Source organism: Macadamia integrifolia, unplaced genomic scaffold, assembly GCF_013358625.1.
Source record: "Macadamia integrifolia cultivar HAES 741 unplaced genomic scaffold, SCU_Mint_v3 scaffold2132, whole genome shotgun sequence".
NCBI classification, from domain to species: Eukaryota; Viridiplantae; Streptophyta; class Magnoliopsida; order Proteales; family Proteaceae; genus Macadamia; species Macadamia integrifolia.
This window is the reverse complement of record NW_024868532.1, coordinates 52,528-64,034: the sequence shown is the minus strand read 5'-3', so window position 1 is coordinate 64,034 and position 11,507 is coordinate 52,528.

The following is an 11,507-nucleotide window of genomic DNA, read 5'->3' as shown; positions in this document are numbered from 1 at the left end:
TCACTATAGGGAATTATTATGCAATCCATGATGTTGTTCTGATCTGTCATAATAGGAACACTTATGATTTTATATATTAAAATTTTATGTGCTTTTGTTTTTCATATTATTATTCAGTAATTCTTTGATGGAAAATTATTAAAATATATATATATATATATATATATAATGGGCATACAGTTACAATCCAGGTCTATAGAGTTTTCGTAACTTTAGAGATTAGACTTCCACTTAGTGGGCTAATTCCTAAAGATGCAAAATCACTATAGATCATCCAGATGGATTGCAGTCAAGAAAGCCATATGGCGAACGATGTGCTCTTGCCAACACAGGTGAGTCTTCGTTTGGTCGGTTTTGCTTGATGGTGTGAGGGTGACGTTTTGAGCTTCACTATTTTGGAAGTTCTTGTCTTGCCACCACAGGTGACGGAATCTACAATATGGTGTTGTTTTTTGGCGTCTCGCCTTACATGTGAAAGATTTCACTGCATGTTGGGCGATCTTGCCACCACAGGTGTGACCCCAATGATGCTGGATCTTTTCCCAGTTTATGTTTTTCATACAATTGTTAAAATTGGTATTGGGATAAATCTGATTAATAAGCCCTAATTAGTCAGTTTTCATTATATTATTGGGATGTTGATATGCTTTTGGTTATTGCATATTGTATGTTTTGGTAAAATTTTGGTAATTATGATTGCCAGCTATGACTTCCCAATTATCTTCCATCAAAGTCCTGAATGGTTCCAATTTTGAGGAGTGGATAGACTCTCTTACTGTGTCTCTTACAATCATGAGACTCGATTATGCCCTGAGAACTGATAAACCCCCCGAGCCCACAACTGAGAATGATGCTACTGCAAAAGCACTTTATGAAAAGTGGGAGGAGTCCAACAGATTGTGTCTGATTGTTATGAAGCATACTATGGACAAGACCATTAAGAAAAGTGTGCCTTCGAAAGAAAATACTAAGGATTTTCTTGCAGCTGTTAATACAAAGTTTACCAAATTTGATAAGGCTGAGAAGGGAACATATTTAGAGTGGTTCTCATCCACTCGATATGATGGCACAAGTGGAGTACGTGATCACATTATGAAAATGACCAATTATGCTGCCACATTGAGCGAGATGGAAGTGAAGATATCTGGTTCTTTCCTTGTGTGGCAAATTATGCAATCACTTCCATCATCGTTTGATACTCTTAAGACCTCCTATAATGCACAAAAATTGGAGTGGAATCTTGAGGACATGACTTCCATATTGGTACAGGAAGAGGAAAGAAAGAAGAAGGAAAAATTTAACTCTGCTTATTTTGTTTCCAATAATGGGGGTAAGAAGAAATTCAAGAAAAATTGGAAAGGCAACAAGCAAGAAAAATCAGGAAAAATAGAACAGAAAATCGATCAGAATCTGAAACCAAAGACTAAGGCTTTTAAGGGAAAGTGTTTCTTCTGCAAAAAAGATGGACATATGAAGACAGATTGCTATGGCTATAAGAAATGGCTTGAAAAGAAAGGTACATCTTTAGCTCTAGTGTGTCTTGAATCCAATCTTGTAGATGTTTCCCCTGATTCGTGGTGGATTGATACTGGAGCAACTATTCACATCACTAATTGTTTGCAGGAATTAAGAAGCAGGAGGAAACCAAGTGAGGGAGAGATGATGATTTACATGGGAAATGGAGAGAAGACCAAAGTTGAATTTATAGTAGTTAGATTACTTTTATCCACTGGTTTTGTTTTGAATTTGAATGATGTGGTTTATGTACCATCGTTTAGACAAAAACTTGTTTCGGTATCTAAACTTGATAGTTGTGGTTACACTTTTAATATTGGCAATGAAAAACTTACTCTCTATTCTGGTTCTCTTATGGTTGGATCTGCCTTGTTATATGATGGTCTTTATAAATTTGATTTGGATATTAGTTCTTCCAAATATGCCAACAGTTCTTCTGTTATAAATTATGTGGTTACAAATCCTAAACGTGCTAGATTGGATGAAAATTCTTCTATGTTGTGGCATAAACGTTTAGGACATATTTCTAAACAGAGGATAGAACGATTGATTAAGGATGGTACACTTCCTCAATTGGATTTTTCAGATTTTGGAATTTGTATTGATTGCATTAAGGGGAAACACACTAGAGCTAAAAAGAAAGGTGCAACCAGGAAGGATGAAGCATTGGAGCTGATTCATACTGATATTTGTGGTCCATTCACTCCTACTACCATGGGTGGATACAGATATTTTATTACTTTCATAGATGATTTTTCCCGTTTTGGTTTTATTTACCTTATTCAAGAAAAATCTGAATCCTTAGATGCTTTCAAAGTTTTTAAAGCAGAGGTAGAACTTAAAAGGGAAAAGAAGATAAAAGTGTGAGATCTGATCGAGGTGGAGAGTTTTATGGTAGATATGATGAAACTGGGCGTAACCCTGGACCATTTGCCAGATTCTTACAAGAATGTGGTATTGACGCTCAGTACACTATATCTGGTTCACCTGAACAGAATGGGGTGGTTGAAAGGAGAAACCGTACCCTTATGGATATGGTGAGAAGCATGATAAGTAATTCAACTTTACCTGATTTCTTATGGGGTGATGCTTTGAAAACAGTAGTATATATTTTGAATAAAGTGCCTAGCAAGTCTGTTCCCAGAACTCCCTATGAATTGTGGACTGGTAAGAAGTCAAATTTATCTCATTTTCATATATGGGGATGTGCTGCAGAGGTGAGACCTTACAATCCTCAGATGAGGAAGCTTGATCGAAGGACCATTAGTGGTCATTTTATCAGTTATTCTGAAAGATCAAGAGGATATAGATTCTATTGTCCTACACATTCTACTAGAGTAGTGGAATCAAATCGGGCAGTTTTCTTTGAGGATGATTTAGATTTTCAGTCTGCTCAATCACGTAACTTTGTTTTTGAGGAGGAACGTGTTCTTGTACCTATGCCTGTGACACTGCCGTCTACTGTATTACAGCCTCACATTGAACAAGAGAATGTTCCCACTCATGAACCTGTGCAACCTATAGTGGTTGAGCCTGCACCCCCTGTTGTTGATGAGATTCAGGACCATATTGTTGCTGATGTTCCCTTGAGAAAATCAGAGAGAACTCGCAGGCCTGCCATATCTGATGACTATGTTGTTTATTTACAAGAACATGAGTTTGATATTACTTTGGATTCAGATCCAATCAGTTTTGACCAGACTGCCAATGATCCTAATTCATTAATGTGGATGTTTGCCATGCAAGATGAATTGAATTCTATGTCTGTTAATGATGTTTGGAATTTGGTTGAATTACCAAAAGGATGTAGACCGATTGGTTGTAAATAGATTTTCAAGACCAAACGGAACTCTAAAGGTGAAATTGAGCGTTACAAGGCCAGACTTGTAGCAAAAGGACTCAGCCAGAGAGAAGGCATAGATTACAAGGAAACATTCTCACCAGTCTCGACAAAAGATTCTTTCAGAATCATCATGGTTTTAGTTGCACATTTTGATTTGAAACTTCATCAGATGGATGTCAAAACAGCTTTTCTAAATGGAGATCTTGAAGAGGATGTTTACATGCAACAACCCCTTGTTTTCAGGCAAGCTGATACAAAGCATCTTGTGTGCAAACTTAAGAAATCTATTTATGGTTTGAAACAGGCATCTAGACAGTGGTATCTTAAGTTCGATGAAGTTATCACTTCTTGTGGTTTCAAAGAAAATCCTGTGGACCAATGTATTTATCTGAAGATCAGTGGGAGTAAGTTCATTTTCCTTGTGCTTTATGTTGATGATATTCTTCTTGCCAGCAATAATGTTGATCTTTTGCATGAGACAGAACGATTATTATCAAATCACTTTGATATGAAGGATCTTGGTGAGGCCTCTTATGTTTTGGGCATTGAGATCCATCGTGATAGGTCTTATGGCGTTCTTGGTTTGTCTCAGAAATGTTACATTGAGAGGATATTAAAAAGGTTTAATATGTTAGCATGTTCCCCTAGTAAGGCTCCAGTTGTAAAAGGGGACAAATTTGGCAAGTCTCAATGTCCACAGACAGAATTGGAGTGCAATCAGATGAAGAACATACCTTATGTATCTGCTGTTGGTAGTTTGATGTATGCTCAAGTTTGTACACGGCCTGACATTGCCTATGTTGTTAGTGTACTTGGGAGATATTTAAGCAACCCTGGTGAAGCGCATTGGGTAGCTGCTAAGAAAGTCATGAGATATTTACAGGGCACTAAGGATTTTATGCTTACTTATAGAAGAACCGATTCTCTTGATGTAGTTGGTTACACTGACGCAGATTTTGCTGGATGCCTAGATGACCTCAAGTCTACTTCTGGATATGTTTTTGTGATGGCAGGTGGGGCTATATCTTGGAAGAGTGTCAAGCAGACACTCACTGCATCTTCTACTATGCAAACTGAGTATGTGGCGTGTTATGAAGCCACTATTCAAGCTTTATGGTTAAGGAATTTTATCTCAGGGCTACAGATTGTTGACTCTATATCTAAACCATTGAGGATGTTCTGTGACAACTCCGCTGCGGTATGTTTCTCTCATAACAGTAAAAGTACTTCAGGCTCTAAACACATTGACATTAAGTATTTTTTGGTCAGAGAGAAAGTTCAAGAGTCACAGATTACAATGGAGCAGATTGCTACAGAAAACATGATTGCAGATCCTCTTACTAAGGGCTTGACTCCAAAAGTTTTTCAAGAGCATGTCACTAATATGGGACTTGTTAGTTCTTTTGATGCATTTTATTAGTGGGAGTTTTGCTCAATATGTTTGCATTTAACTTTCAGTTTTATTGCATTATTATTGTTCTCAAGAATATATATATATATATATATGCATTTTTTTATGGCCATTTGTTTATGTGTATACACTTATCTATTTGCCTCCTACAGAAAATTGAGGTTATATGTGGTGTATTTACCTCATTCGGTATCTGGGGTTCTAGTCAATACACATACATCCAGTCACTAGTAAAGCCTCGTTTGATTGAGGTCTAGTGCTAGTGTTGTGGGACATCCGGATCCAATCCCAATGAGCTTCTTTGATTGAAGCTTAAGCGTTTGGGAGACGCTTGTAGTTAATGAGACCTTCGGTATCTGTCTCATAGGGCTCATTTGGTTTTCGAGCCATGACCAATTTGAAAATAGACATGATGATCACTATTGCATGTTATTTTCATACCACATTTTCATACTGTTCAGCCCAAGTCGGTGATGTTATGAGCACTTTGACGTGTGTGGTCTCATATCGCTTTAGATGTGATGATCAATACGGTTGGGTGTTTGTAATTCTCATTCGGACCAAGGCATTTGGTTTAAGGTGCACTCCATTCGACACTGTTTTGTTTGTGGCCACATTCAGTTTATCTAAATCGGAGAGTCATTTTAAATAAATTTTTAAAATCTAAAACTTGTGACATATGCTGCCCAAGTGGGAGATTGTAAGATTTCTTATTAGGTGGGCTAGCATAGTCAAAGATTTGTTTCCAAAACCGATTTAGTGGTGTTGACTAAAGATGGAGTAAGCAGAAAGAATCCAATATTATTGGTAAGTGATCTCTATGGAGATATTGGATTCTATTAGCACACCTTAATGGTATGAAATATTTATTTCTATGTGTGGACCTAAGGTATTGTTTCCTTAATGGGGAGGGAACCCTAATTTTATTGCAGGGTTGGTCCCTACCCTCACCCCTATATATAGTTATCACTGACCCATTAAGTGAGGCTAACAATCAAAAGCATAAGGGAAAGAGGGTAGATCAGACCAACATTGATCGTGTTATACAAGGAGCATACAAGAAGACATTGAGGAGTTCTTATTCTTCAACCATGGATTCAGGTATGCCTAAAACATATATTTTATAGTGTTTGTCATGCATGCTTATCGATCTTCATGAATCGTTCCGTATATGTTTTCTATCAGATAATGCTTTAGAAACTAATGTTAAGAGTGAATTTTTTGAAAGTTTAGTTACCTGTTTTTGCAGCATCTAAGAGTCTCAATTTGTTATTAACTTTCAGGTTTATGTTTTACGTAAAGATGGATCAATTTACTTGGTTTATGTTCCCTTAAATATATATTTAAAAAAAAAGACGCTGCACTGTAGAGAAAAATGCTGAAACAGAGAAAGGGTAAAAGGGAGAAACAAATTTTTTTGCTTTTTTTTTTTTTTTTTTCTAATTCCTTCTTTCATTTTGGTTTTTTCATTTTTCTGAATTTTTTTTAAATATTTTTTTGACCAATCCTAGCCGATACCATGATCAATCCGGGAAAACCATACGATTTTTTATCCTTACCGATATTGAACCGTATCGTATCAGTTTTAGTTGTGACCGATACCAATCTATATTGTACCGGTTTCGACTGTGACCAATACCAATGCCGAGTTTTAAAACCTTTCTCCTACTCTAAATATGCAGACTACAAGAATGATACTTTTTTTCTTTTCAGAACAACCATCGATGTGCCGTGCAGTTCTATTCCACATTGGCAATGTGGGAAACCCTCTCACATTGCTAAATACAAAGAAGAAATGTTTAATCTCGTATAAATACAAAAAGCAAAGATATGACCTCATAGTTTCTTTTCATTATGGATGAATTAGGATATCATTATTCATTTCTACCATATTGTATGAAGTCTGAAATACCCTTGGCACTATTTTAAGAGTCCCATTTAACTATCGGAACTTGTAGATTAACGGGTTCTCTCTTTATCATTGGTGAATGAATACTTTGTTAAATATTTTTGTAATTCAATTCTCCAAAGCACATAGTTGTTTTCTCAATATTGAAAAATATGATGTCAATCATTAAAAAAATGTTATCTAGTTTAATATGTTAGATCAATCCATCTGAAAGATGTATATTTTTTTAATTAAATAATTTTCACCAATAGAAAGTGAATCTCAATACAAGACAAGGTTGCTCAATTGCAACCTAGTAGTTGTAGGTTTGAGTCTGAATACAATCTTTTTGCAAATGGGGGTAGTGTTGCATACATTATGATCATCCCTAGAGCCCACAATAGTGGGACCTCGAGCACTGAGTCAATACATCATTTATATTATAATTTTCACTATTGATTAACATATAAATATCATAAATTCTAATGCAGTACAAAATTGGTATCAGAAGGGAAGTATGTACAAAATGATATACAATTTTTTGTAAGCTATTCTAAATGATATTTGTACAATTCAAGCCATTCTCCCTTTCTTTGAAGACTTAGTTAAACAATACATTAATATAAATAAAAGTGAATTATTTTTCAATAAAAATTCAAATATATTTTTACAAGGTATGTTTGTTAAAAGTTGGGTATGAAACAATGTTTTGTCATCCATTTACTTAGGTATTCTCCCTCCTTATTATTAAGAATAAAGCTAATACTTTATCAAAGGTAATATATAGGGTTCCAGGGAAGTTAATCAATTGGAAATACCTTATCTTCTCCCAAGCAAGTCGATTAATATCAATCAAATCTGTATTAAGATTATCCCTACTTATCTAATGTCTTGCTTTTTCTTCCCTAAAATTATTTGCTCAAATTTAGACTTGTTGAATTCTCATTTTTTAGAAGAGTATGTGTAAGTCAAAATTTTATGGGGGTTTAGGGCTAAGGCTTAGCTATATTCATAATGAAGCCTTCCTCTTAAATCTTTGTGAGTGACTTTTGACAAATCATGATTCTTTATAGTGTAAAGTGTTTAAAGCTAAATATTTATCAAGGTCTAGTATCTTATCTCATGATTTCAAACCTAAAATCGGATATTGGGTACAGTCTAGTATTACAAATGTTATTCATAAGTTGAGAAATATGATTTGGTAAAAATTTGGGAGTGGCTCAACTACTAACCATTGAAAGGACCTTGGATCCCAAGATGATCTCATGTCTATTTATGTGATGTTATAAATATTATTCTTTTGGTTGAGAAGGTAAGTGAATTATTCGTTGGTTGGTTTTGGAATATATTTCTGATTATATCTATTTTTCTACCAAATATCTCATCCCTTATTGTTAAGTTACCATTGTTTGTGCATGCTCATAATGATCTTCTGTCTAGTCACCTATCTAAATATGATTTTTTTTATCAATAAAAGTGGCAACTAAGTTTCTTACGGTTAAAATGTTTCATAGTAATCCATTGGATTCTACTCTGAAAAAGTATTGTAGGTCTTTCTAAAAATTGTTTTAGAAAGCTAAAATAAATAAGAATTTTAAACTTTTATTTTTATGAAATTTGTTAAATGGAGGTGTAAACACTACGAAAAGGCTGAGTCAATTTCTTCAGATTAAATGAAATTGTTTCCATTGTCCCAAGGAGAGGGAAATATGATGGCATTTATTTTATTTTGTCCTTTTTCCAAAAGAATCTGGGTAGCCGGGTTATTAGTTGTAAGATCTTATTTGATTACTTCTTTATTTTAATGATTCCCCAGTTAAAGACATAACTCTTTCTCTCTCAATATTATCTATTACTTGTTACTTTATCTAGCATCTAAGGAATCACTACCTCATAACTCATTGTAGTCCAAATTCTCTCAAAATCATTATTAATATCGATTGGTGGATAGTAGACTAAAATTTACTTAGAATTGATCCTATACCTGAAGCAAAATCTTGCATAATATTGACTTTATCCTTACGGGTTGAATCTACTTAACGTAATTATATCACTGTGATTTGTGACAAGAGTTGTAAACAAAACACAATAAAGCAGGATGGGTATTCATTATTATTACTGATCAAAAGGCCTCTATTGCATCTATGGATTTCGGTTATATAGGGAGTGCATTGGAAGCTGAAGCAAGAGGAGTGCTCCAGGATATGCAACATGCAGTGTCATTAGAAGCTGAGCACAGAGACATTTGGACTGATAGTTAGACTTTAGCAGAGTCTACGGAACATAAGAATCAACAATAGCCCTGGAAAATCTTATAGTTCTTTATGATATTATGTTCTTATCAAAAATTTTGTGAGAATCCATAGCATTAAGAAGACCTTCTTTTTTTTTTGGGTAAAAAGAAGATTAGAGAGTTAACTATGTTAACTTGAGCTCTCTTCGACATAGTTTGTATTTATGTTTATTATCTATTTATGAGTAACCAATTATTACAAGATATTTTGGGCTATTATAAATAATCGTTTGGTTACTACTAGACATAACGAAAAATAAGTTTGGTATGCCTAGTGTCGAATATATTATGTAATATTGAATATAGGGGACATGTTTTCTATTCAGGAACATGCCCCTGCTCCCGAGACACAATAGGTGTGAAATGAACATCAATGTTAGCCGATTCTGATAAGAATTGGCCAATTCACTAACAATTTCCGATTCTTGAAACCATGGTTTCAAGTCCCTTACCGTCTCAACCTTGAATAAACAAGGAAGAAAGATAAAAGGTATACAAGATAATATAAAATACAGACTCAAGCAATAAAAGAATAATAGAGAACCCATAAATTCATTATAGAACTGTTCTCACCTTGGATTTCTTCCTCCTCCATTAGCATGGATAAACAATTATAACCTGGGTAATAGAAAATGTAGGTCCTTTTGTTTTTGAGAAAGGTGGAGATGCAATTGATTAGTTATTGTAGAAGTTGGAACAATCTAGATGACTCTGGGCACAAATGAGGGCATTACTTTTTAGCTAAAAGAAAAAAAAACGGGGGTTATTACTTCAACCCTAGAAGGGAATAATCTTAGATGACGCTGGGCTATCTAGAAAACCTCTGTAAGTGTTAGCCGGTCCATATGCAAATAACCCAATATAGATGATTATGCCGAGATTAATGGAATCAAAGAGTCATTTGGGTCACCCATGTCTAAGGGATCCTCCCGCTCTATTAGTATACTGAATCATGAGAGAAGGGTATTAAGGGGTTTGGTTTCGGAGACCCAATTTTAGAAATGTGGAGATGCAAATTGAATTGCAGTCAAGGCTTTTAATGTTGGAGTTTAAGTTTCAAAACAAATCGCTTCCTTTCGTTCAAAGCTCTTTGGTACTAGTAAAGCATGTGAGCTAAAGTTTGGTCCCATATTGGAAACTTGTAAATGTTTCTTAAGTGTGCAAGCCCTTTGGAAAGGTACTCTCCCTTGTCATGTGTGTGTGGGGGTTCCTAGGGTGTTTTTGAATCGCTCGTGAGCCAAGCCGAGCCGGACCTAACCGAGGTCGAGGTCTAGGTCGGGGTCGGGTATGGGTGTAGGTGTGGGATTGGATCTTCCCTTTCCCATTCCCACACTCATACACCCATACGTATAGAGGTACCCCCAAAGGTATACAGGTACATACACTGATACCTATATAAGAAAAGACACACCCTTTCTCACACAAAAAATCCAGAGAGAATGTTTCATAAAAGACACACCCTTTCTCTACACTCTAACTGTACTGTATTCTATACTATTTCATCTTCTCTCTTCCCTCTCTTTAAGTGTTACTTAGTATAGCTTACGGACTCCCTTTAATTAATCACATTAGGAGTGCTATATTTGTGATTAGAGGGTGATTTTATCTTGGAGATAAAAGAACAAGTCGACCCTTTATTCACAAATTAGGGACTTTTTAACACCTTAATGAAAGTATCTTATACGACTTCACCCTACTGTACGTCCGTACGGAACTTTCTGTTGCTTCTACTGCTATACTCAATACAAGGACTACTTCTCAAAGGTTAGCATAACATTTACATTCATTTCAAAAAATTCTAATCAAAGGTTAGTATAACTTTTACATTCATTTCAGAAAAGTCTAACATTGTCTTTCTAACATTCTATGTACAACAATTAAGGGTACCACGTTTTGAAGCAAATGAGCTAAACGACTTGAACATCTGAAGAGAAGAGCACCATCTCTCTCTCTCTCTCTCTCTCTCTCTCTCCAAACCATGGGGTGCCCTTAGGGTCTACTGCAATGGCGTTTATGGCATGAGCAATGTGGGGCATGGAGATGCGGGCATCGGAGGTCGGATAGAAGGGTGAGTTGGCTTGCTAGAGGGGTGCTTCTCAGTTGTTGCCACTTGACGCACGTCTCTCTACTAAGGGTTCCCCTTTTTGATAGGTTATCTTTAGTTGAAGGAGCGGGAGGAGCTCGGATTTTCAGTGGTGGAGAATTGTGAAGCGAAGTTTAAATTATAGCATAGTTAGTGAGCAACGAACTTGGCACGAGTCGTAAACTCGGACGTCCTAAGTTCGACTCTCACTAGGTACACCTTGGGCCACTCACACGGGGGGTGTTTAATGCTTTTCACTACTTTTAGTGAAAGCTGAATGGTTCTCATTCAACCCCGGTATGACCCAGTCCATGCGGTTGTGGGATTAGTATGGGCCCGTGGGACTAGTCAGGCGGAAAGCCTGGATACCCGTCATTAGCCCCAAAAAAAAAAAGCGAAGTCTAAATTAAAAAAATGACTATTTTTTTTACCATTTTGTCCTCACCTGATAATAAATATAATACATGATTATTA